The 27,339-nt window shown below is 44.6% G+C and overlaps 1 pseudogene; it reads left to right on the forward strand.

The window, feature by feature from the left end:
• The first annotated feature begins 7,587 nt into the window (after window positions 1–7,587).
• Window positions 7,588–19,584, forward strand: LOC105483016 (protein arginine N-methyltransferase 1-like; annotated as a pseudogene).
• The last annotated feature ends 7,755 nt before the right edge of the window (window positions 19,585–27,339 follow it).

Raw genomic sequence — 27,339 nt, forward strand, 5'->3', positions numbered from 1 at the left:
TAAAGGTCTTATACTATATGCAAAGTGGTATATATCACTTGAAGGCAGACTATGATAACTTAAAGGTAAATACTATAAACACTAAAGCAATCAGTAAAATAAAACCAACAGTTGGCTGGGAGCGGTGGCTCATGCCTGTGATACCAGCACATTGGGAGGCTGAGGTGAGAGAATCACTTGAGCCCAGAAGTCTGAGACCAGCCCTGGCAACATGGCGAAACACCATCTCTACAAAAACTTCAAAAAAATTAGCTGGGCATGGTAATGCATGCCTGTAGTTCCAGCTACTTGGGAAGCTGAGGTGGAAGGATCACTTGAGCCCAGGAAGTCAAGGCTGCGGTGAGCCATGATTGCACCACTGGACTCCAGCCTGGGAAACAGAGCAGGACCCTATCTCTAAAAATTAATAAAACTGTGCCAGAGCTCTGGAAAACAGTTGATATGATTTAGACTTGGGTCCTCGCTCAACTCTTATGTCGAATTGTAATCCCCGATGTTGGAGGAGGGGCCTGGTAGAAGGTCGTTGGATCATGGGGGCAGATTTCTTCCTTGCTGTTCTCCTGATAGTGAGTTCTCATGAGACCTGGTTGTTTAGAAGTGTGTGGAAATGTAAGACGTGCCATGTAAGATGTGCCTGCTTCCTCTTCACTTTCCTCCATGATTGTAGGTTTCCTAAGGCCTTCCCAGCCACGCTTTCTGTACAGCCTGCAAAACTATGAGCTAATTAAATCTCTTTCCTTTATGAATTACCCAGACTCAGGTATTTCTCTACATCAGTGTGAGAACAGACTAATACACTGGTTAAAAGTTTATAGGAACTTTAACTTTATAAAGTTTATAGGAACTTTAAGTCAAGAAAAAGTCATCTTCAAACTGGGTGTATTGTGGCACTTTTGCTTGATCTTCCCCCACTGTCTGCCTGGCACAGTGGCAGTCTTGGTCTGCCTCAAAGCAGCCACCTAGTTTCCAGTCCCCTCCCTTGAACTGCAGGGAGCAGAGATTTTATTCACAAATTGCTGTGTACCTGCTTTCTTTCTCTTTTTTTGTTTTGTTTTGTTTTGTTTTTTAAGACAGAGGTTCACTCTTGTTGCCCAGGCTGGAGTGCAATGGCATGACCTTGGCTCACTGCAACCTCTGCCTCCCAGGTTCAAGCAATTCTCCTGCCTCAGCCTCCCGAGTAGCTGGGATTACAGGTGCCCGCCACCACGCCAGGCTAATTTTTTGTATTTTTGGTTGAGACAAAGTTTCTCCATGTTGGTCAGCCTGGTCTCAAACTCCTGACCTCTACTGATCCACCCACCTCAGCCTCCCATAGTGCTAGGATTACAGACATGAGCCACCACACCTGACCTGTGTATATGCTTTCTATTTGTCCATCTGTTCTGTGTTCCTTTATTCTCACCTTCTTCTGGATTAGTATTCTTCATTCTCCTTTCCCCATTTGTCTGAAACTTATACATTTTCTGTTCTTTAGTTTGATATCAAACTATTAATTTATCAAAATATTGGTCTAGGCCAGGCACAGTGTCCCACGTGTATAATCCCAGCACTTTGGGAGGTTGAGGTGGGTGATCACTTAAGGCCAGGAGTTTGACACCAGTCGGGCCAACATGGTGAAGTCTCATCTCTATTAAAAATACAAAAATTAGCCAGGTGTGGTAGCACACACCTGTAATCCCAGCTACTTGGAAGGCTGAGCTGGGAGAATCACTTGAACCCAGGAGGCAGAGGTTGCAGTGAGTCGAGATCGTGCCACTACACTCCAGCCTGAGCAATAAAGCAAGACTGTCTCAAATTAAAAAAAGAGCTGGGCACAGTGGCTCACACCTGTAATCCCAGCACTTTGGGAGGCCAAGGCAGGTGAATAATGAGGTCAGGAGTTTGAGACCAGCCTGGCCAACATGGAGAAACCCCATCTCTACTAAAAATACAAAAAATTAGCTGGACATAGTGGTGGGCACCTGTAATCTCAGCTATTTGGGAGGCTGAGGCAGGAGAATCGCTTGAACCCAGGAGGCAGAGGTTGCAGTGAGCCGAGATTGTGCCACAACACTCCAGCTGGGGGACAGAGTGAGACTCTGTTTCAAAAAAAAGAAAAGGAAGCAAAGAAGGAAGGAAGGAAGGAAAGAAAGAAAAAGAAAGAAAGAAAGAGAAAGAGGAAAGAAAGAGAAAAAAGAAAGAAAAGAGAAATGAAAAAACCAAAATATTAGTCTAATGTAAAATATTTTAGAGGATGCATAGCGTGACTAGATGCTGTGGCTCACACCTGTAATCCTAGCACTATGGGAGGCCAAGGTGGGAGCATCACTTGAGTCCAGGAGATCAAGACCAGCCTGGGCAAAATGGTGAAACCCTACCTCTAAAAAAGTACAAAAAATTAGCTGACTGTTGTGGCATGTACCTGTAGTCTTAGTTACTCAGGAGGCCGAGGTGGGAGGATTGCTTGAGCCTTGGGAGGTCAAGGCTGCAATGAGCCATGATAGCACCACTGTACTCCAGCCTGGGTGACCAAGCCAGACCCTGCCTCAAAAAAAAAAAAAAAAAAAAAAAAGATGCTTAGTGTGTTTGTCTGTTCTGTATTGCTATAAAGGAATACCTAAGGCTGGGTAATTTATAAAGAACAAAGGTTTATTTTGGCTAACAGTTCTGCAGGCCATACAGGAAGCATAGTGCCTTCCAATCATAGCCAGAGGTGAAGGGGAACCAGCAGATCACATGGGGAGAGAGGAAACAAGAGAGAAAGAGGAGGTGCCAGGTTGTTTTAAACAACTAGCTCTCCTGTAAACTCATTACCACTCATTACTCGAGGGAGGGCACCAAGCCATTCATGAAGGATCCACACCCAAGACCCAAACACCTCCAACATTAGAGGTCACATTTCAACATGAGATTTTTGTTTTCAGGCATGTTCTTGCTTTGTTTGCTCAGGCAGTGGCATGATAATGGCTCACTGCAGCCTTGACCTTCTGGGCTCAGGTAATCCTCCCACCTCAGCCTCTAGAGTAGCTGAGACCACAGGCATGTGCCACCACACCCAGCTAATTTTTGTATTTTTTTTCCATAAAGATGGGGTTTTGCCATGATGCCTAAGTTGGTCTCAAAACTCCTGGGCTCAAGAAATTCACTCACCTCAGCCTCCAAAGATGTCAACATGAGATTTGGAGAGAACAAATATTCAACCCATATCACACACCTTAATACACTTCAACCTGTATTTCAATTCACAGATTCCCTCTTCAGCTATGTCTAATGTGTTGTTAAACTCAACCACTGACTTCTTAAATGTTGTTGTCTATTTCAGGTCTATCATCACTTCCACTTGTGTGGGCGGCAAGTCACCCAGGTGCTGAGGCAAGAGACCGACGGCACAAGCTGTTCCAGTATAATAAAGAAAATATATAGAATAAGAATAGTTATACTAGAAATAGAATATAGGTATGATTATATATGAATATTATTAATCATTAGTTTGTAGCATTACTCTTTTTTCCAATATTACAATAATCTCTGTTCTATAATTATAACCTAGGAAAAACCAGGCCATACAGAGATAGGAGTTGAAGGGACATGATGAGAAGTGACCGGAAGGCCAGTGTGAGCCCTCTGTCATGCCCGGACAGGGCCACTAGAGGGCTCCTTGCGCTAGCAGTAATGCCAGTGCCTGGGAAAGCACCCGTTACTTAGCAGACCTTGGTCTAGTGGTAGCGCCAGTGCCTGGGAAGGCACCTGTTACTTAGCAGACCGGGAAAGGGAGTCTCCCTTTCCCCGGGGGAGTTAGAGAAGACTCTGTTCCACCACCTGTTGTGGAAGGCCTGGTGCACCCGCAGCCATCCAGAGGCCTAAACGCCTCCCTGTGATGCCATGCTTCAGCAGGCACGTTCCTGGTCTGCTTTCATGTTCCACCCTGTACAACTGGCTCCACCTTCTAGATAGCAATGGCAGAATTAGTGAAAGTACTAAAGTCTTTGAAATGCATAGAAGAAATAATGATGTAAGCTGTCCCTCTCTCTTTCCGCCTTGGCTACCAAATAGGGAAGGGCCCCCTGTCCAGTGGACACATGAGTCGTGTGACCTTACCTATCATTGGAGATGACTCACACTCCTTACCCTGCCCCCTTGCCTTGTATCCAATCAATAACAGTGCAGCCAGGCATTTGCGGCCACTACTGGTCTCCATGTCTTGGTGGTAGTGGTCCCCCAGGGCCCAGCTGTCTTTTCTTCTATCTCTTTGCCTTGTGTCTTTATTTCTATGATCTCTTGTCTCCACACACAAGGAGAAAAAAACCCACAGGCCATGTAGGGCTGGTCCCTATACAGTTGGTTCTTTTTCAACTCATTTTCTTTTTTCTTTTTCTGTTTTTTTTTAATTTTAATTTTTATTTATTATTATTTTTTTGAGACAGAAACTCACTGTTGCTGCCCAGACTGGAGTGCAGTGACACAATCTCAGCTCACTGCAATCTCCACCTCCCAGATTCATTTGCTTCTCCTGCCTCAGTCTCCCAAGTAGCTGGGATTACAGGCATCTGCCACCACACTGGCTAATTTTTGTATGTTTAATAGTGATGGGTTTCACCATGTTGGCCAGTTGGTCTCGAACTCCTGACCTCAAGTGATCTGCCTGTCTCTGTCTCCAAATTACACGTGTGAGCCACTGAGTCCAACCTCATTTTTAAAAGCTTTAAATTTCTTGTTCACTTTTAATTATTTTTACCTCCATGACCATAGTAAGCTTGTCTCACACTGGTGTCTGATCTTTCTAAAATGAGGAGTCTGTGTAACTGTGTCTGTTGTCTCTTATTTCTCCTGAGTCTCACACATGTCTTGATTCAAGACATCTTTGGTTAGGTAGGGAAGTAATTTTAAATGAATTTACTTTAGGTGGGCTTGGTCTGGGACTGATTATCAGAAAGGAGGCATTCCTGTACTTACAGCCCATTCTTAGCTCTTTATGCCTGCTTCCTCATCTGCAAAATGGGGTAATGATAATGCTTCTGTTTTATGTCTCTTCATGAGTCTTTAATGATAGCTTCTGAGTGCCTGGATCCAGTCATACCTGAAAGTAGTATTTCCATTCTTACTTTTGCTTGTCAGTTTAAGCTGGGCTCCTCACAGCAACTGCCTTGATTCCTGCCTAAGCCAGCAGAGTGACTGGGAGATTTGTGGGTGGTGATGCCGGGGTCGAGTGACCCTCACAGTGAGTCTGGCCAGACCCAGTGCATAGGAAGCAGGCTGGGGGGAGTGTTGAGGCTGTGGTCCTTCAGCTGCCACCAATTAGGATTCCCCCCACCATCAGTGTGAAGGGTTGCATGGCTCCTTTATGTCCAGATTCCTGTGGTAGGTGTTCCATCTTGTTTGGGGTGAGACTGGAGGGACGCTGCCTGGTGGGGGAGCTGGGGTCATGACGGGAGAGGGGGTTGACTGCAGGGGCCACACAGACACAGCACATTTGTCCTGTCTGCCAAGTGCATGTATCATCTCCACAGGAGGTCGCAGGGGGATAAAATCTTTTCAAAGGATACTTACTACTGGGGGTCTGTGAGGTGGTCTGGAGACTAGCATCCTTTTTTTTTTTTTTTTTTCTTTGAGCTGGGGTCTTGCTCTGTGGCCTAGGCTGGAGTGCAGTGGCATGATCATAGCTCACTGCAACCTCAATCTCCTGGGCCCAAGTGATCCTCCCGCCTTGGCCTCCCAAATTGTTGAGGTAACAGGTGGCATCTGGCCTGAGAGCAGCCTTTTTATGTCCCCAAATCACACATTTGCCTACATGGATGCATCTGTTCTATGTGCTCTATTTTCACATTAGCTGTGGTGCAGCTCATGTCCGAAGAGTGGTTAGCAGTCCTGGGTCCGGACAAGTCAAACACCACCTCCAGGAACGGACTTCAGTGTAGCACATGGCATATACTGACCTCCTGACAGAACCTGAGCCATTCCATGACCTCTGTCGCTCAGTATCCCCGTCCAAAACTGGAGGCGACAATGTGTGCATGAGATTGTTGTGAGGATTATGTATCAATCTTCGTAAAATGCTTTGGAAAAAAACCGGGTACACCGTTGGTGCTTGGAATAGCGCCTGGCACACACAGGGTGTTTTTAAAAGCACTTAGAACAGCAGCACCTGGCCCACTGCTGGTGTTCACTAAGCACTCAGAGCTGCACCCATCACACAGCTGGCGTTCAATAAGCACACAGAGCACAGGCACAAAACTGGTGCTCACTTAAGTACATGGAGAAGAAAACCACGCTGCTGAGTGAGGGGCAGACTGGTGCTTTATATAACACACACACAGCAGAAGGTACAGAGCCTCAATAAGAAAATACGCTCTGTTCAGGTGAACCCTCCATGCAGAACACGGGGTAGAGAAGAGGGAAGGGCAAAAACGTAAATAAAGACTAGGAAAGAGGGTTACTACTGGAAGGGCAAATACAGGCGGGGAGCACACTGCGGGTGGGAGACAGGACCTGTTCTTCTCTGGGAGACAGCAATGCAGCACGGAGGAGAACAGTAGTCACGACTAAGCCTGCAATGCCTGGCGGGGGCACCTAACATAAATAAGAGAAGAGGGGTGGACCCAAGAAGAAATGACTGCAGAGAGGGCTTCCTTTTCTGTGGCAGGACCTAGGGCTCTCAATTAACATCCATGAACTCAAGAGCTGGGAAGAAAGCTGCAGGCAGGGGAGACTGGGGTGCCAGATGAGTTGGGCTGGCACAGTAGGCTTCACATCATGTCCTGGTGTTGATAGAAGGGAAGAAAGGCTGCCTTGGACCGCAGGGAGATGACAGGAGTCAGTGTGGATTGTGTGGGTGGGTGCGAGGTGGGGCGGCAGTGTCAAAAGGGAAGAAGGGGAGGAGGGAGGATGGATCTGATGGACCTTGATCTGATTCTCATGCACAAGTGAGATGCTGTTGTCATAAAAGTAGTGCCACTGGCCACTGTCCTTGTTGCAGTCAAATGTTGTGTCTGAAAGGGAGGGACAGTTATCCTCACCCTCCCTTCCTGCCCCTAGGACATGTCCAGATTCACTATGTCATTCTTCCCACCATGATAACCTCACCACTGGCTCACATCCCTAGTCACCCACTGAGAAGGTACTGACTTCCCCAAGCCCAGATCCCCCAGAGCAAGCCCCTGCCCACAGCCTGGCTCATCCAGTGTCCATCAGGCATGCCCCCATAATGGTTGGAAGCTGCAATGAGGTCGTCCCTGTACAGCTCTGGATTCAAGTCATTCTGTGGTTTGATGACAAACTCAGAGAAGTCCAGGTCCCTGTGGGTGGGGAGAGGGTTAATCCTGGTACACCCCCTCCTTTCCCTGCCTTCACCCAGCCATCCTCCCCTTGGCCCTTGACCGGATAGAAAACTCCACGAGGGTGTCCATCTTCTCTCGGGAGAACTTGGTGTAGGGAAAGCATTTCAGGTGGATAACGAGAACACAGGCAGCATCCACAGGTCCAGCTTCTTGGTGGCCAGCTGGTGCTGCTTGCAGGAGGGGCAGTGCCTACAGACAGAGCCCAAGTCAGCAGACATACTTTTTCCGAGCACCTACTGTGTGCTGTTTGTACTGCCTGACTCTCATGTACCATTTCAAGGCCACAGAGACACCGCCCTTACTATTAGCCCATCTGGTATTCTAGTTTACTCTGTTCCTGTTAAAAGCCTTTCACTCACTCATCAATTGCTTACTAATTATCTTTTGTATATGCTTTCATACCACGTTTTGTATTTTTGTTTGATTTCTGATCCATGAGATGCTAGTCTTATTTTAGAGCCCACCTCTATCCCTTCATATTTTCATCATTTATTCATTCACAAGGCATTTAACCCTTTGGTACTGTTTTGTATTTCTGTTCCATTTCTGCTCCACAGAGATGCTGCTCTTATTTCTGAGACTGGCCATATGGTCTTGGTTCTCTCTTTTTGTTTATTCTGCAAGTGTCTACTGAGCATCTACTAAATACCCAACACTATTATAAACAGGGAGAAGCAACACACAGTGAACTGAAGTCTTCACCCTCAAGGAGTTAACTCTAATAAAGATGACAAATAACACAAAAGGGGATAGAAGACATCACATCATGTGGCATTCCTGAGCTAGAAAGAAAGTAATGCTTGACTAGGAAGAAAAGAGCACAGAGAGAGGGTGGAGAGGGGACAGTGGGGAAGGGTGGGGTTTTTTGTTTGTTTTTTTTAGACAGAATCTTGCTCTGTCGCCCAGGCTGGAGAGCAGTGGCATGATCTCAGCTCCCTGCAACCTCTGCCTCCCAGGTTCAAATGATTTTCCTGCCTCAGCCTCCCGAGTAGCTGAGATTACAGGTGCCTGCCATCACACCCAGGTAAATTTTTGTATTTTTAGTAGAAACGACGGGGTTTTGCCATGTTGGCCAGGCTGGTCTTGAACTCCTGACCTCAGGTGATCCACCCACCTCGGCCTCCCAAAGTGCTGGGATTACAGGCATGAGCCAACGCGCCTGGCCGGGAAGGTTGATTTTTAACAGGGTAGTCAGAGGAGGGCTGTCTGATGAGGTCATGTTTGGTCGAAGACCTGAGCATAATAAGGAGTGAAGTCCAGCAGATCACTGGGGGAAGAACATTCCTGGAGAAGACACAACCCAAGCCGAGGCACTGAGGTAGGAGTCTGCTCAGGGTATTGGTGGCCAGGGTGGCAGGAAGGGTTTCAGTGTGGAGGAGACTGGAGGGAAGTATATTTAGAAAGGTAAATATAGTGGTACAACCCAACAAAGCCCTCACAGGCCCCGCTCTGGCCCCTTCTCAGGGGTTTTCTTTCTCCAGGGTCTCCACAGTGGTGAAGAGCTGAATGCACTCCTACAGCTGCAGAGAAGCCTCCTTCATCATGTACCCAACATAGTCATGCTTTACACGGCCCTAGGTTGGGTGAGCCGAGGCCAGCTGTGAAGACTGATGTAGAGGCTGACTGTGAGGAATGGTGAAGAAATGTGGAGTCAGGAGGTGGGGACACACGACACGTCGAGTGGGTCAAAGCATAGACTTTGAAGTTAGGAACCTCAGGCCCTGGAGCTCTCAGCAGGTGTTCAGGTCCCAAGGCCAGGCTGGACCTGGATCTCTTGGCTCTGTTCCTGCTGGAGGAGTTCAGGGCGAACGTGCAAAACACTCTAGATTTTAGGCACAATGAAAAATTGTCAGCAAAAAGACAAATAACCAAGACTCTCCCAGCAGACAACGAAAGACAGGATGAAGTTGTCTATGTTTTGAGTGTCTTGTTCACCTCTGTATCACCAGCACTCAAGAGAGACAGTAGCAAGGTCAGAGGTCTAGAGAAAGAAAAATCCCTACAAGTCATTCCATGGCCACGTTAAGTTTGAACTGTCTTTTGCACGTTGCAGGGGAGGTGTCGAATAAGCAGCTAAACACCCAAGTCTGAGTTCAGACCCCACCGGGCCCCGCCCCTGGGAAGAGGACACTTATGAGAGCTGATACATCAGAATGTTATACAGGCCCTCCGAAGAGAGCTGGTCCCAGGGCACCGACCCTAGAAGCAGGTGCCAGAAAAGCATCAGGTCGTAGTAGGAGTTGTCGCAGTCATGGGCAGGGGTGCGCTCCCACAGGTAGACAGGAACCACGATGTCCCCTGTTGATCCCTTGATGGCCTCAATCTGACCTGACGCATCATAGCTGTGGGGGGTGGACAGCAGGAACATTTGATCAGCAACCCCCACCTTCCCCGAGACTCCCTGACTGCCCGGTTGCTCCACCCACTCATCCCCCTGCAGTCTGAAGTTACTTTTTAACAGAGCTGAAGAGTTACTAAATGTCTTATGCTTTACAATCTGTTGGATAATTTGCACAGCACTCTGTTTATGTGCTATTTCATAAAGTCCTTTGGTGTTATCAGTGCGCTGAGGAGGTTCACTTTTAGTGACAAAGGGATTTAAAAACATTTTCTTTTTGGACACCAACGCTTGGTTTACAAAGAACTTTCCTATTCACAGAGCACTTTCTATTTTAGTTTTTAGTTATCCAAAGATTTAAACATTTTCCTGAATGCCCCTATGTTTAGAAAGTGTCTTAAGCGTTCCATATTTCAAAAATCATTTTTTGTTTTTGAGGCCCACAATAAAGGATGGAGCTCAGCTCAGAATCTGGTACCTAGGAGAGGCCTCATAAGTGCTGAATGAGAAGTAAGAAACAGCAGCCTCCCTCCTGTGATGAGGAAGAAAACACCCAGAGACACCCTGTACAAGGGTCTGTGGCTCCACCCCATTGAAAACTTCAAGCCCCCTCCCCTTCTAAGGCACGTGGCTAAAGCTCTGTGCAGCGTAGGTGCCCAGTGAACAAGGCAGAGGAGTGAAGAGAGAAGATGGTTAAGGCAGGCCCATATAAAAGAAAGTGGACCAAGTTCCTGAGGGACTCCATCTCCCCTCCATCCCCTCACTCACAGGAAAATATCATCGCAGTCCAAGATGCTGCTCAGAGGCTTATCCAGCTGGTAGAGCTTATAGAAGCGATGACTGAAGACCTCAGCTATGATCATCTGGGAATGAAAAACAGAGAGGGAGCTAGTCAGTCTGCAAGGCCTCCCCAGGCCCTTCCACCTACTTTCCCCTGAATCACATCCAACCTCCATCTGCAGTCTCACCCTCTCTGGCGAGATACCCGTGTGTTTGGACAGAGCCACACACAGATCTGAGATCTTGCCTTTCTTGGGGACCACAAACCAGTCCAGAGGGATAAACAGTAACCAGAAAAGACCAAAAGGCCGTGTGGTGACTTAATGCCGGAAGCCTTGAGGTATGACAGATAATCAAACTCTGACTATGTATCCTTCATTATGTCCCCATGTCCCCACTGCCCCAATACCTGCTCTGGCTTGTGGTGGGGATCACTTAAAATGGAGCATTTACAGAGTTAAAAGCTGATGAGACCTATCCTGGGAGAAAGGGGGAGATTAGATACATCTCTGCATTTCTTTTGATACAGATTCAATATTTTAAGAGCCCGTACCCTAAACATGACCTCACAGTTTTTATAATAAAAATTTAAACTCACAGCACTGGATGATGTGACTACAAGAGTGGTCAGCAACCTTACAATTTTTCCAAACAGTCCCATCTCATTATAACACATGGCATCATTCCAAAACAAAATAAAAGAATTGTTTACTATGTCAACCTTGGCATACATATGCTAAACTGTTTTTTGATAAGACCTAAGTATTAGGTAGAAACTTGAGAAAAATAATTTTCTCAATTGCAAATTCTTACTATGAGAATTTTTTAAGCTCATGGATGTATATTTAAACAATCTGAGTATTTCCAAAATAACTTGACCGGCTTTTAAACTTTTCTTCTTAAGAGGTCAACTTATTTATCTACTAAGTACCTCCTTTCTTCTCTCAAATTATTTCATTCAACCTATTTTTCACATATGTAAAAATAGATATAATGTACAATCAACTACCTGCAATGCTACTACCATATAGCTTTGAGTTTAGGAGGTATATCATTTCAGAAAATGTTACGTGATTGCAGGCATGAGTTAGCTTGCAGTTTGAATCATCAGGAAGAACACCAAGATTGTAGCTATCAAAACATTAGTATAGTTTACCTATTAATATTTCTCACATTCAAGCCTCAAATGAAGGCAAACAACTATCCAGACTTGGGACATGTCTCTTAATGAGAATCTTCCCAAATGCATGCTGTAGGTTCTTTTGACTATCCTATCCCTGAACTTCTAGTTCAGTGAAATATTGGGGAATTGACTGGATTGACTTAGAGAAGTCACAGTTCGCCATGCCTTCATTTGACTGTGTTCACGTTACACGGTTTTTTCAAACTTTTTACCTGGAATAGTTCTCCATTACCATTATATGTTCCATGTGGCCCTATTCTTAACTTCTGATTCATACTCCTAATTAAGACTGAGACCTTTTTCAGAGTTAACTATGAGTATGCTCAATGTTAGAAATATGTTATTTTCTACTTCTGGCCAAAATTCAAACTTCAATATTAGTTGTAAAATTAGCATAAGAAAGTTCACTCCTTTGAGAATGATTGCTATGTGCAAAGTCCCCACAAAATCCCACATTTGCCTTCATACTGGCTCTATCTTTTTTTTTTTTTTTTTTTTTTTTTTTTGAGACGGAGTCTCACTCTGTTGCCCAGGCTGGAGTGCACTGGTGCTATCTGGGCTCACTGCAACCTCCGTCTCCCTGGTTCAAGTGATTCTCCTACCTCGGCCTCCCGAGTAGCTGGAATTACAGGTGCATGCCTCCACCATGGCTAATTTTTGTATTTTAGTAGAGATGAGGTTTCACCATGTTGGCTAGTCTGGTCTCAAACTCCTGACCTTAGGTGATCCGCCCACCTCGACCTCCCAAAGTGCTGGGATTACAGGCATGAGCCACCGCACCCAGCCTTAGTTCTATCACTTTTGACGTAATCTTAATTTGTTAGGAAACATTCCACATAAACGATTTCATCCTCATAAAAATATTCCATAGTTTCTTCCCATAGACAGATTTAAATTCACAGAATGCCGCGTTGCTGTGTTCTGTTGCTGATTACACAAAGGAGGCAAGCACTCAACTTTCCAGCTCTAAAGCATTCACATTAATGCATTTTGCTACTGACAGGTCTAGCTTGGAATAGATACTTAGGCTGAAGGAGTGATTATAGAAGACCAGATTTCTTAAGATAGGTAATGAAAAAGAAAGTTGTTATTCGCTTAGCTGAATTATTCTTTTTCATTATGAGTGCCTTACATAATTAAACAGCATGGGCTTGAAGTTACTTTACACTAAGCGGGACTCGTGTTTTCTCTTTTAATTGGTTAATATGATAAATTAGAAGAAGAAACAAAAAATGTTAAAAATCAGGCAAAATAAATTTGTAACAATAATATGTTTTGAAAGACATGAATAGCCTGAACATTTTATTAAATTACAGTTTCTCATAATGAGAAACTGAACTGAAAGATACAGATCATTTGTTTCCATTAATAGTTTGTTCTTCTTAGATATCCCTGGGATCACACCTTAAAGCAGGGTATTAGTATTCACATTTTAAATAATATCTTGGGCTGTCGCTAATAAGCCACATTTCAAATAAACGTATCAGTTACTGAGAGTCCATGTTGCTAATAAGCCACATTTAAAATAAAGGTATCGGTTACTGAGAGTTCAACAAAAACAGATTCCTTTTTGTTTTTTACTCTATAATCACTCATGCTTCTATCCATATTTATGGACTGCCCACAGGCTCAGTATTGTCCCTAAGCCTGTTTTGTTTGGTCCACATTATGTCTACAATTTTGGAGTTATTTTTCTCTCCAACAGGTAACAGGCAATCTCCAGTTTATCATGGTCCCTCACCTCCCTCAAGATTAATCCAAATCTCATTTGACTAGTTTCTGCAATATGTAAAAAATGAAGAGAAGGGCTAGAGTAGCAAGTGAGAGGGTGTGGCAATCTACATATGATGCTTCCAAAGCTGAGAAAGGCATGTGCCTTTATTTTAATCACAGGAGAACAGGGAGTGAGCCACTTGACCTGAATGGGAACTGAACAGAATGAGAATCAGTCTAGTACCTAACAATATAGATTGGTGTACTAGTGAAGTAGTCAGTGGTTGTTGGGTTTAGGAATAAGTGAGTAAGGAATAGAAAGCATGAATGGAAAAATAGCATATGCAAAAGTCCTGGGGTGATAGAGAAATGCTGAGATTGGCATAACTAAAAAAACAATAAGAAGAAAAAGACTGTAACCTGTATGCAGAGACTGCAGGGGAACCTGGTGAGAAAAAAAGTTGCAGCAATGGGTAGGAGAGTAAGATGGAATAACTACAGCATAAGTAAAACTTACCTCCTAAGTATTGTTAGTAAATAAATATTTACATCAACCCAGCATTTATATTTGCATTTTAAAATCACTATGGAAAGTTTCCAAGGGTACAACAGTAGACAGAATAGTACCTATAATGAATCTCTCTGTACCCTTCACCCAGCTGTAACATAATTTTGCTTCATCCAGATTCATCTTCTTTTTCCCCTCATATTGTTTTGAAGAAAAACCTTAGAAATCCTATGATCTCATCTATAGGATATTTGTCTTTACGGTAACTTCCTACTGTTGTGGGAAAAAAGTTTAAAACTAAATGTAAAGGTGGAGTGTGGTGGTTCTCACCAGCGATCTGGAAGAGCACGAGGATTTCCAAACGGGCTTTTCCTCTACAGCTCAGCACTCCCGATTCTCTCATTGGTCCAGGTTAAAGGAGGAAAGGTTCCTTTCCCTCTAGACAACAATGGCAGCAGCTTCCACTGCTACTCACCTAAGGACCCCTCAGATCTTTGTTTCAGACAGAGTTTTACCTGCCATGAATGGAGATGCACTTCATGTAATGAAAGGGGAATCCTTGGGTCTTCAGCTCTGTGCCCCTTGGTTTCCTGGATTTAATTCCAAACTCTGTGCTTTCACATACCAGTAATTTTGTTTACAGTTTTCTGCCTAGGATGGTCTAACCTTTTTTTTTTTTTTTTTTTGAGAGGGAGACTCGCTCTGTCGCCCAGGCTGGAGTGCAGTGGCCGGATCTCAGCTCACTGCAAGCTCCGCCTCCCGGGTTTAAGCTGCCTCAGCCTCCGGAGTAGCTGGGACTACAGGCGCCTGCCTAGTTTTTTGTATTTTTTTTAGTAGAGACGGGGTTTCACCGTGTTAGCCAGGATGGTCTCGATCTCCTGACCTCGTGATCCGCCCGTCTCGGCCTCCCAAAGTGCTGGGATTACAGGCTTCAGCCACCGCGCCCGGCCTAATCTTTTTTTTTTTTTTTTTTTAAAAAAAAAAAAAACAAAATTAATACAAAATACAAACAAATAGTAATGAGTCAGTTTACACTTTAAGAAATGTTTACTTTCCACTTAAAAAAAAAGACAATAATTTTACATGGTCCTATTTGCTCATTTAGCGGACACTTACTATAGACTGGAGCTTGGTAAATATTTTAGCTTAAAATCCAAAGGCTGTTTTAAGAATGAACACACTGGCTGGGCATGGTGGCTGACGCCTGTAATCCCAGCACTTTGGGAGGCCGAGGTGGGTGGGTCACCTGAGGTCAGGAGTTCAAGACCAACCTGACCAATATGGTGAAACCCCGCCTCTACTAAAATTACAAAAATTCGCCAAGCGTGGTGGCGTGCACCTGTAGTCCTAGCTACTTGGGAATTTGAGGTAGGAGAATCGCTTGAACCGCTGGAGGTGGAGGTTACAGTGAGCTGAGATCATGTCACTGTACTCCAGCCTGGGCGACAGAGCAAGACTCAGTCTCAAAAAAACAAAAACAAAACAAAACAAAAGAATGAACAGACTAGGTCATGTAAGTGATGAAGGCTGGGTGTCACAAGAGAGCATTCAAGTTTTAAATAATATTCTGGGCCTTTCCAAAGTATGAATTGTACCTATAAAAAAAAGATAAGCTTAGGTACCATAATTCTTATTAAGAAAAAAAAATATTTTCCCTTTATGAGACAAATAAAACTACATGGTATAATCAAGTGCTGCAAATTACTTAAATAGGCACCAAAAGTCCTGGAATTTTTGGTTAATAAAATTTCTTCCTAAAAACGTCTTTTACTTTGCCCAGAAAGTTATTTTAATTTCATAAGTAGATTAATAGTTTCAACATACATCACATTAGACAAGACCTTTTGAAAAATTGCATATTAATTAGAGACAGAGTAGAAGTTGTCCTAAGAAGAATTTTAAATCACAAGATAATTTTAAATTATAAAACAAAGTTTTCTGGTTCTTATTTGAATACCAAAAGGGGAAAAGACCATACAATGCACTAATTAATTAATTGGAAAATATCATTGTTAAGCCATAAAATAATTTATTTTTAGGAATTTTGCAAGATGAGCTTAGAGAAATTAACTTTCAAAAAATTTCTTTGAAATACGCCATCCAGTATGTTAGCCACTAGCCTTATGTAGCCTAAAACAAAGTTTTCTGGTTCTTATTTGAATACCAAAAGGGGAAAAGACCATACAATGCACTAATTAATTAATTGGAAAATATCATTGTTAAGCCATAAAATAATTTATTTTTAGGAATTTTGCAAGATGAGCTTAGAGAAATTAACTTTCAAAAAATTTCTTTGAAATACGCCATCCAGTATGTTAGCCACTAGCCTTATGTAGCTATTTGAATTTAAATTTATTAACATTAATAAAATAAAAAACTCAAGACCTCCGTCTCAATAGACACGTGCAGCTAGTGGTTATCATACTGGACAGTACATATACAGAGTATTTTTATCATCACACAACGAAGACACATTAACAAAAGTTTATGCTGAAAACACTATAAAATTTTCTATGGTATTCTCACGATTTTTAAAAAACAACAACTCAGAATGACGACCTCTCCTTTTCTGAAGCACTGTGTGGGGGTCCTGAGTCTGGGGCTCATGAGCCTGGGTGCCTGAAATGGTTTCGAGTGATGTTTGGTTCTTATGCATCCATGTGTGGGAGGTTTCAGTCTTGAGTTTCAAGCCCTCTTGGGCTGGAGTTGTCTGGTGGTTATCAGTGGTATTGAGAAATGGGTCCCAGTGGGGAAACCCCCTCACCACTTTCCTTCTTATAGGTGTCCCTGCTAGCTTGAGAGAATTGAGGGGAGGGTGCTTGGAGCCTAGATGGTCATGGCCTGTGATGTGGCCCTTCCTGAAGTCTTGGAAAGTGGTCACATCTGGAAGAGACGTAATCTGATGGGGACTCTGTCCTTCCATCCCTTTCCTTGTGGCATTGGCTGGAGGGGCAGCTCAGCTCTCAGCTATCAGGATGTAGCCATTGGGGGTTAGCTCCCAGGGGTCACTACAATGACTTCCCGCCCCCTTGGCTGTCTCCTGCACACCAGGAGCTCTATGGGTAGAGGAAATATCAATATCTTCCCCAGAGGTGGCCTCAGGCTTGGCCACACCTGGTGGTCTTCAGGGCCTGGGATGGGTGTCTGAATGGGGACAACTTGGTGACTCCCCAAACCACTTTCTGGAGTCCTCTCATTCTTAGAGGGTCGAGGAGCTGTTCATCCTCCCTGGGACTCTAACTTGCCAGGCCGACGGTCATAAGGGAAGGGGTTGGTTACAGCTAGTTCTGTATGGGGCTCCTAGGATAGAGGTGTGTGCCAGAAGTGTTACCTCATCTGGGGGAGATTAGGTGATGAGGGGGAGCGACAGCTGGCGGTGGCGGGTGTCAATTCCCCCTTCCTGGATGGGGAGGTGCGTGGTCTGCTGCCTGGTCAGAGAGGGGCAACGTGGGGGGCAGGCCACCATCTCTCCAGCCACAGTTGGGATAGGAGACCTCCTTTCTTCTCCCCTCACTTTTCCCATCCCTTTCTTAAAAATCGCACCTCATTACTTGCCCCCTTTGCCACCAGTTCCCACCAACGAAAAGAAGAATTGCTGGAAACCCAGCCCCCACAGAGCCCAGGCCCCGCAGCCCAGCCCTCCCACAGCCACTCCCAGTAGCTAATCCTTTCTCCCTGTTACTCTCTCCTAGAATTTTGTAGCCACCTTGGCTAATGGGATGATCCTCCAACCGCCTCTTGAAAAAGTAAACATCCTTTTGTGAGACCCCTCCCGACCCCGACCTCCACATCAACATATCTCGTCATGCATCTGGCCCTTTCTCGGAGTCTATCCAGACCTCTTGCTTCAAACCAGTTTATCCCAGGCCCCCAGACACTTAGGACCAACCCCTCCAGGTTCGCGGCCCCCGCTGGCCTCCCGCAGTATCACGGCTACTTCTCTATCTCCACCTCCAGCCCCACTTTGTCCTTCCCTGTGTCTGCTCCTGTTTTCCTTCCCCTCCGCTCCCCAGCTGTGGACTAAGCTGAAGACGGGGGCAGAGAGACTGGAGAGATGGTAGGCGTGCCTGAGATATTGGGGTGCTCCCCTGGATGGTGCTCTGGTGGGGTCCTGGAAGTGAAAATTTGAATTGTTAGGTTTTGGGGTTCCTGGTGGGGGCAAGATAGCAGGTAGGGACTGTGGGGTTGTCATGGTACAATTTTGAGGCATTCTATACTACACTTCAGGGAAAAGTAGGGACCTGGAGTTTTAAGAGGCTGTGGGGAGGCCCCAGATCTGACCCATGCTCCCATCGGCCCCCTCCCAGGTTTCCTGTGGCCAGGTGGAAAGCACCCAGCCCAATGCTGAGGACAGGACGTCCAAAGATTACTACTTAGACTCCTATGCCCATTTCGGCATCCACGAGGTGAGTGCGGACAGCCCCACAAGCCGGCGAACCTTAAGGGGGTTAAATACTGGGGAGGTGGGGCGGAACCTAATTTCCCACGCATGCGCAGTGTGTCCCCCGGCAGCAGGCCGCCCCTGTGCGCCTCTGCTGCGCACCAACCAGGGTCGCCTCGCCAAGCCTTTGCCTAGGAGACCGAGGTTAGTCTCAAGCTCCACAGGGGTCCCTCCCTGAAGGCTAGGGTGGGAGCGCGCATGCGTGCCTGGGGCCTTAGCCTGAGGTCAGGCAGGGCCCGCTGGTATCTGCCGCCCTCTAGAGACCGGTGGTGCAACTGCGCCCTGGCCTCTCCCGGCCTGACAGCTTCTGGACCCTTGTGACGAAAATACTGAGATCCCAGAATGCAGCTGGGGTGGCATACTAAGGAATTTTCTTCTTCCCCTGAGACCACTTTCATAAAATTGTGGCAAAATATACACAAATTACCATTTTTTATTTTTAGAGACAGGGTCTCGTTCTGTCTCCCAGGCTGGAGTGCAGTGGTGCAGTCACCAGCCACTGCAGCCTTGACCTCCCAGGCTCAGGTGATCGTCCCACCTCAGCCTCCGGAATAGCTGGGATCACAGGCGCGCACCACCACGCCCGGCTAATTTTCTTATTTTTTGTAGAGGTAGAGTCTTGCTTGGTTGCCCAGGCTGGTGTTAAGCTCCTGGGCTTAAACTATCCTCTCGCCTTGGCCTCCTGAAGTGCTGGGATTACAGGCGTGAGCCACTGCCCCCGACCTGAGGACTTTTAAAAGCCAGGGTTCACTGGTTCTTAGGTAGCAATGGTAGCATCTGGCTTAGATGAGAGTTTAGTCCATCTAGTCTGCTTTTACAAATAGGGAAACTGAGGTGCACGGAAGGAAGTGAGAGGGCCTAGAGCTGTCCCTGGCCGTCCCAGCTGTCAGGACACCCTATTCTCTAGCTGAGGATGTAGGGCCCCTCACGACGTCTTTGTGCTGCTCTTCCCCCACGAGATGCTGAAGGACGACGAGGTTCACACCCTCACATAGCAACTCCATGTTTCACAACCGGCACCTCTTCAAGGACAAGGTGGTGCTGGATGTGGGCTCAGGCACGGGCATCCTCTGCACATTCGCTGCCGAGGCCAGAGGCTGAAGGGTCATCGGGGTGAGTCTCCAGGGTGGCCAAGGGGGCCTGAGCCTGGGTGCAGAGAGGGGCTCAGGGATTGGATGGAGGGGGATGGGGGCTGAGGATGGAACTGGGGGGGGGTCTTACCCTCCCTTCTTCCTGGGCCCTCAGATCGAGTGTTCCGGTATCTCTGATTATGCAGTGATGATCGTCAAAGCCAACAGACCACGGTGAGCTCAGAAAGAGTATGGGTTTTTGGGAGCGGAGTGGGGAAATGCCCTGCTTCCCCAGGGCCTCCAGGAAGAGTTGTGGGGTCTACAGATGGGCCACAGATTCAGCGGCTCCTCTCCCATGGTCTTTTGGGCTGCCAGCAGCCTGAGAATCTGAGTGTCAAAGCCCTAAGCTTAGCACCTCAGTCTTAAAGTTAGGGCAAGAACCACTCTCTACTTTCTTGAATGAGTAACAGAGTCCCATGGTTGGCAGCTGAGGGCCCACAATGAGAAGTCTCCCCTCTGATTCCCAGATGCCCTCCTCTAGTTTGACCAACACTAACTTCCAGAAAAGTCTACACCTACAAGCACATATATGAGTAAATTTCATGCCAGTAGCATTTCGTACCAGGCTCTTCCCTTGGCTTCTTTCATCTGTGTATTGTGTAGCTTGACACTTTCCAGGATGTTGAGGCATTGCACTCTTTTCCACTACCACCATCATAGTATGTCCCCCACCTTTTTAAACCAGTCTTCTGTTGATGGGCGTTTAAGCTACTCTGAGATTTTCTTTCTTTTCCTTTTTTTTTTTTTTTTTAGACAGGGTCTGGCTCTGTTGCCTAGGCTGGAGTTCAGTGAGTGGTGCAATGATGGCTCACTTCAATCTCTACCTCCTGTGCTCAGGTCATCCTCCCACCTCGGCCTCCCGAGTAGCTGGGACTACAGGCATACGCCACCATACCTGGCTTTTTTTTTTTTTTTTTTTTTTTTTTTTTGTAGAGGCAAGGTTTTGCCATGTGGCCCAGGCTGGTCTTGAACTTCTGGGCTCAAGCAGCCATCCTCTCACCTTGGCCTTCCAAAGTGCTGGGATTAAATGCATGAGCCACTGTGCCCAGCCTGCTCTGATTTTCATCCCCTGCACATAATGTCATTTCATACACAAACTGATATATTTGTGAGGTCAATTCATAAAAGCACATTGTTTGGACAAAAGGTTAGTTAGTGGCCAGGGCAACTGGCCATGCCCACTCTCTCACTTTTATGCTACTTAGGGTCCACCACGTCCACTAGCAGGTCCTTGATGGCCACATCTTTGATGCAAGACATGTCAAAACTATACAAGATCTCCTGCCCTTGGGAGGCAGGCAGGGAGGGTTGAAACCAGAGACCATCCCCGGGACCTGGTGCAGGACTTTGGAAGGCAGAGTGTTGGCCTGAGGTCTCGGAGCCTGACCTGTCAGCTAGAGGTGGTGCTAGAGGCACAGAAAAGCCACTTTGTCCTTTAAATATCTTCGTGAGCTCTGCCTTGTGACAGCTATGCTTTGTGCTTGGCGTCCAGGCTCCAGGAACGGTGGTGAGCAAGGCAGGCTGGCCCTGCCCCAGCGGGACATCCTCTGGAGGACACACCTAAGCCGGCAGCTCAAGGCCTGCAGCATGTGCACTGGAAGGCAGGACTCCAGGGTGATGAGCCGGTGCACACGAAGACGGACCACTGCAAAAGAGCATGGGGACAGGCTGGACTCAGAGATGTGCCTGTGGTCCAAGCTACTTGGGAGGCTGAGGTGGGAGGATCGCTTGAGCCTGGGAGTTCAAGGCTCCAGTGAGCTGTGATCCCACCACTGCACTACAACTTGGGCAACAGTGTTTGTTTGTTTGTTTTTTCTCTTTTTTTCCTTCAGAGACCCGTTTTTGTTTTTGTTTTTAAGTATGGTGATAGTGAGTATTTATTGAGCTGGAGCTAGGGGGATAGGGTTTGGTATGGGGGGGCAGAGGAAGTTGTTGAGGGGGAGAGGAAGTTGTTGAGTGGCAGAGGAGAGAAGGCTGGAAGGGCAGGCATCCCACCCAAGCCACCCTCCTGAAAGCAGGTGGGAAGCTGGCGCAGGGTTTTAGGTCGGCATTTGGGTCAACATTTGAGGTCATCACATTGGCAGACTTGTCAAGAAGGGGTCAGGAAGAGGACAAAGCAGGGCCCCTGCATTTGAGTGAAATTTGGCCAGGTGGGGGGCAGGGCAGGAGTGTGCACTGGACAGAGTTAGGGTGGAGCTCCCAGGTTTGGGTGTGAGAAAGAAGGGAACAAGGAATACAGGTTTGAATCTAGGGCAGTTTGTTGGGAGCCAGACAGGCAGGATGAGAAATGAATGATGAGCCAAGGCCAGGCACCAGTGAGTGAGGACCGCAGGAGGGGGACAGCAAGGTCATGGGCCCTCCAGGAGCTGGGGAGGGTCGGCAGGAGGAAATGAAGTGGGGTGGAGATACATCCGGAGCTTTCCCTCTCCTGTCCTGCAGGAGGTGGACATCTACACTGTCAAGGTGGGAGACTGGACCTTCACCTCCCACTTCTGTCTGCAGGTGAAGCAGAATGACTATGCACGCCCTGGTGGCCTACTTCAATATCCAGTTATAGAACTGATAACATCCCTTTCTCTGACTCTGTCCTCACTCTTCACTCTCTCTGGGTCTCTAACCCCCATCTTGTGCCCTGACCCTCCTCGGTCTTTGTCTTTCCTCCTCCTTCTAGGACTCTGTCCCCCCTCATTCCTGTGCTCCTCTGTCTGGGTCTCTGTCCGCTTCTCTGGGTGCCTCTTGCCCTCTGCTCTCTGGTTCCTCACCATCCCGTCTCTGATCTCCCTGGACTGATGCAGACGTTGCTGTGTGGGCGGGACACCTCTCCTCGTCACAGGGCTCTAACAGTTTTCCCTTCCAGAAGGGCATCCTGGCCATTTCACCCGTGGACTTGAACTTGCCCGTGGACTGAGATCTTCCTCAGAAGCTGCTACAAGATTGGACCTCATGTTGCTGCCCTCTTTGTGTACTTTTCCAAGCCTTCCTATTCTACTCAGGGCTGCGAGGTGATGGTTGTCCTTCCAATTTTTGTCAAAAATAAATTGTTTAAAAATTGTCATATTAAAAACATTACAAAGTATTCAATTGTCTGTTCTTTCACTCGAGAACTAAAGTTCTAAGTAGAGAAGATTTGGTTCAGAGATCTCTGTGGTTTACAAATTGAAGGATATCTATTTGGAGTACCTACAAGGGCCTATTGCCTGGATGTGTAACATATTTGAGGATATCTGTAAATATGATTCCAGCAACTTGCATTTTTTTCTCCTATTGTGCAATCTGGTTATTCCAGCTAATCATGTGTTGACAGTCATGAAGTCTTTCCAGCGAGTTCCAGAGAAAGGTACAGTCTAACTTCACCTGTGCCTAGGACACCACCATCTTCTTGCTTTTCTCCTCCTATTGCTCTTTTTGAGTCTTTTTTGCTGACTTCTCATCTACCTATAGACAGTTGTTTGTCACACACCCATACCCAACTTATTTTTTTGAGACAGGGTCTTGCTCTGTTGCCTAGGCTGAAATACAGTGGTGCTACCATGACTCACTACAGCCTTGACCTCCTGGGCTCAAGTGATCCTCCCGCATCAGCCTCTCCAGTAGCTAGGAATAAAGGCATGTACCACTACATCTAGCTAATTTTAAAAAAATTATAGAAATGTTGTCTTGTAACCTTTGTTTTCCCAAAGGTTACTGAACTGCTGCCTAAGCCTATGCACCTTGATTTTAAGAAGGCCTCTGCTTGAGACTTAGAGAGGTTTAGTGGCATCTACTGTCATCCTGCGTCTTAAAATATCTTGAGTTTGGCATAAAAAATGATGAAAGGAGATTAAATTTTTTAATTTAAAAGAACAACACTAATTTGGAAGGATGAGAAGCAGAATGCCTTTCCTTTGTTTTTTTCTGTCGTCGGGTTCTATTCACACCAAGTGGACTTAAATTGAAAGTAAATGAGTTGATAAACAACTAGATTCAAATTAGAAGCAACTTTGTTGCTTGGGGTTCTATACAGAGCTGTCAAACAGAGGCAGCCCACTAAGGCTGCCCTATATACCACCCCACACTCTGAAGCCATCCTTGCAAAATATTTAATTAAAAAATTCTCATTTTATAATGGTTTGATATTTTTAAAAGCATACATTTAGAAAACTATGTATCCCTCAAACATAACATCTATCCACTAAAGTTTGATAAAACATGAAAACTAAATCTATAAACCAGAACAGGGGAATGAGCATTTCGAAATGCTTTTGTAGAGTGTTGGTAGTTCGATAACATGACAGTTTAAAAGCAAGATCCTTTTCTTTTTATTTTTTTAATTGCAAAATTCACTGATATAAATTGTCAAATTTTAAATATTTTAAAGAGGTGAGCTACTAATCATTTGAACATATTGCTATCAGTGGCATAGTAGCCATTTTCATGAAGTTGAACATATACTAATAAGCAGAAATTAGCTCTATTATAATCCTCAAAGTCTGAATTTATTGAAAGTAAGGTTTGCTAAAGAAACCTTTGTTCTAATGAAAACACTCCACACAACTTTACTAAAAAGCAACAACCATATTAAGCTGTCTTGTGAACTATTTTTTCTATAAAGCTGTCCAACACAAGCATTACATGTCCTTTTTGAGCTATATGGCCTTTCCTACAGTTATGGTAGTTAAAATACATTAAAATGTTTAAACTATCTTTAAGAAACATGTACATTTTTTTCAGCCTACCAACAGGATAAAGTCTGCTTCATAGGATCTCTGAGCTCCTTTTGAAGTGCTATAATTTCCATCAACACTTACGGTACAAATTATTGTACCCTATTAATGCTGATTGTGGATTAGGAAGTATATGAGAAATAAAAAAAATTAAAATAAGATAATATTAATAAAATATATGAAGCCTCCAATATAAAACAAAAAGATACATACTCAAACTCATTTTTTTCATTAATTAAAGCTTCAATTAAACCTTTCAAAGTAACTAATGAAAGGCTTTCTTGATTTCATGTAACTCGATATAGAGAAGTTAAAATGTATCTTGAAAGACATTTTGACAATGGCAAATTAGAAACACACTAATAAAATACAATCAGAAACGTTAATCCCCCCAAATCCTCCTCATTCACTGTAACAAATACCTAGCATAGTAGCAAATCACAGCATAATCCTTGGGAAATGGTTTACAATTTAATTTTGAAAATACGTATTATAGCAACATGTCAAGTCTAAGGTTAACACAAAATACTCTTCAGTAGCCCAATATTTTAAAAGTACAAGATTTTATATTAATCATGTTAAATTTCTTGTTGACAATATATGCAAAGCTAGCATAGGCTTTTTAAAAGACAATAAAACTTTAACTGTGTGTAGAATCTTGCTATAGAGGTAGCTATTAAAACCACACAGGACAGAATTCTAAAATTGCTATAACATTTTACCCCATATGCAATAAACGTTTTCCAGAAACATTGTGGTGTTCTAAGGCTGAATCAGTTGGCTCCCAGGGCTGAGTAGCAATAGGAAAGTATGTTTTATTACGAATGTCACGGAGACCGTGTTAAAACTCAAGAGTCACAGGCAGTCAGCAGCAAAGGGTCAATAATGCTGCCAGAGACACCGTGTAATCAATAAGGCCCGAGGTTTTCTCAGCACTGCACACAGCTGAAGGGTTAATACAGCCAGGGAAGGACACTGCCAAGCTCCATTTCCCACAGTACACTATGGCTGCTCTAGGGAAGCAACCCAAAAATGAAAATAAAGCAAACTGGCTGTGCAATTGGAAACCGACTAACTTTTTAATGCAATCACAAATTCATCCTTCAAAGAGGCTTCCAAAAAAAAACCCAAACACTATTCAAAATAGTCTGCCTAAAAACGAAACCACAAGAAGGTTTCATTTTAAAAGTGCTGCATAAGGCCAGGCGCGGTGGCACAGGCCTGTAATCCCAGCACTTTGGGTGGCTGAGGCCAGTGGATCACCTGAGGTCAGAAGTTTGAGACCAGCTTGACTAACATGGTGAAACCCCGTCTCTACTAAATACCAAAAATTAGTCAGATGTGGTGGCAGGTGCCTGTAATCCCAGCTACTCGGGAGGCTGAGGCAGGAGCATTGCTTGAACCTGTGAGGCGGAGGTTGTGGTGAACTGAGATCTCACTACTGCACTCCAGCTTGGACAACAAGAGCAAAACTCTGTCTCAAAAAAAAAAAGAAGTGCTGCATAAATAGGAATGAAGACATAATTACTTAAGTATAAAAAGGACAAACATGGTCTTAGGAAGCATTTCAGTTTTTAAAATTTATTTATTTTTATTATTTTATTTTATTTTTGAGATGGACTTTCGCTCTTGTTGCCCAGGCTGGAATGCAATGGAGCAAATTCCACTCACTGCAACCTCCGCCTCCCGGGTTCAAGCAATTCTCCTGTCTCAGCCTCTAGAGTAGCTGGGATTACAGGCATGTGCCACCACGCTTGGCAAATTTTGTATTTTTAGTAGAGATGGGGTTTTTCCATGTTGGTTAGGCTGGTCTCAAACTCCTGACCTCAGGTGATCCTCCCACCTCAGCCTCCCAAAGTACTGGGATTACAGGTGTGAGCCACCGTGCCAGGCCTCATTTTTTATCATCTTAAAGTTTAACCAAAATTTTTGTGAGTAAAATATTTTAGTTTGGGAGATTTTACTGTTAACCTTGGGGTATATAGTATTGCTAGTGTTCAAAGAGATTATTCTTACATTTATAATTAAAAGAGTAAATGAGGGTCGGGTGCGGTGACTCACGCCTGTAATCCCAGCACTTTGTGAGGCCAAGCCGAGCGGATCACGAGGTCAGGAGTTCAAGACCAGTCTAGCCAACATAGTGAAATCCCGTCTCGACTAAAAATACAAAAATTAGCCAGGTATGGTGGCACGCACCTCTGGTCCCAGCTACTTATGAAGCTGAGACAGAAGAATTGCTTGAACTCGGGAGACGGAGGCGGTGGTGAGCCGAGATGTTGCCAGTGCTCTCCAGCCTGGGCGACAGAGCGAGACTCCATCTCAAAAAAGAAAAAAGAAAAATAAAAGAGTAAATGAGAACTCAAAAACTACTACATTTTAGAAAGTGTGAATTACATTTGAATGACTTTGTTTCCAAAAAAGGAACATAACATTTAAATGTTTTCTGTTGGTTCTGAGGACATTTTGTCAACAGTTTTTGTATCCAACACCTTGATAAATATATGATGCTAATATTTTACATTTTTCAGTAAAAGTCTATGGGTAGGAATATGCTGATGTATTATTTCTTAAGAAAAAGGTGATTCATGACATCCATCATTTTGTGAATCATTAGGTATTATTTCTAAGTTACTATGTAAAGCCATCCTTCTTGAAACATGAAGAAAAGGTGCTGGAAGAAAAAAGGATAGTGAAAAGGTTTAAGGTCTATTTCTTAATTTTTACAATTCAGGTTTTTTATTTTCAAGCAGATAAAATAATGTCTTTAAGCATTAAAATATGCTCTAGCTCAAGATTAAGATAACTGTAAACATTCCTCCAACATGTCAAGGGAAGGGTTGCAGTATGTTCCTATTGTTGTAATATCAAAAGAATATTAAAAAAAGAAACACACTACAATTGTGTAAAATGGCATGTAAGAGAATTTAAGAAACAAATCACTGCCCTTTTATAACATTTTAATTGTATTTTAAAGAAATGTTCTCTATTTATTCATTCTAGTGATGAGGCCATCTTGTTTTACTTTTATTTACTGACAATTATTTATAGGTATTGAGGAAAATAATTCTATATTGTTTAGTAAGGTGCTACCATAAGAATACTCCAAAATTATCATTATTCTGGGGATATATGAATTTTGACTATATCCCCAGAATAATGACTAATAAGAATATGAATTAAAAAATAATTTGACTAATAAGAATATGAATTAAAAAATAATTCCTTTGTCG

The sequence above is a fragment of the Macaca nemestrina genome, chromosome 18 (genome assembly GCF_043159975.1).
Source record: "Macaca nemestrina isolate mMacNem1 chromosome 18, mMacNem.hap1, whole genome shotgun sequence".
In the NCBI taxonomy this organism is placed as follows: Eukaryota; Metazoa; Chordata; class Mammalia; order Primates; family Cercopithecidae; genus Macaca; species Macaca nemestrina.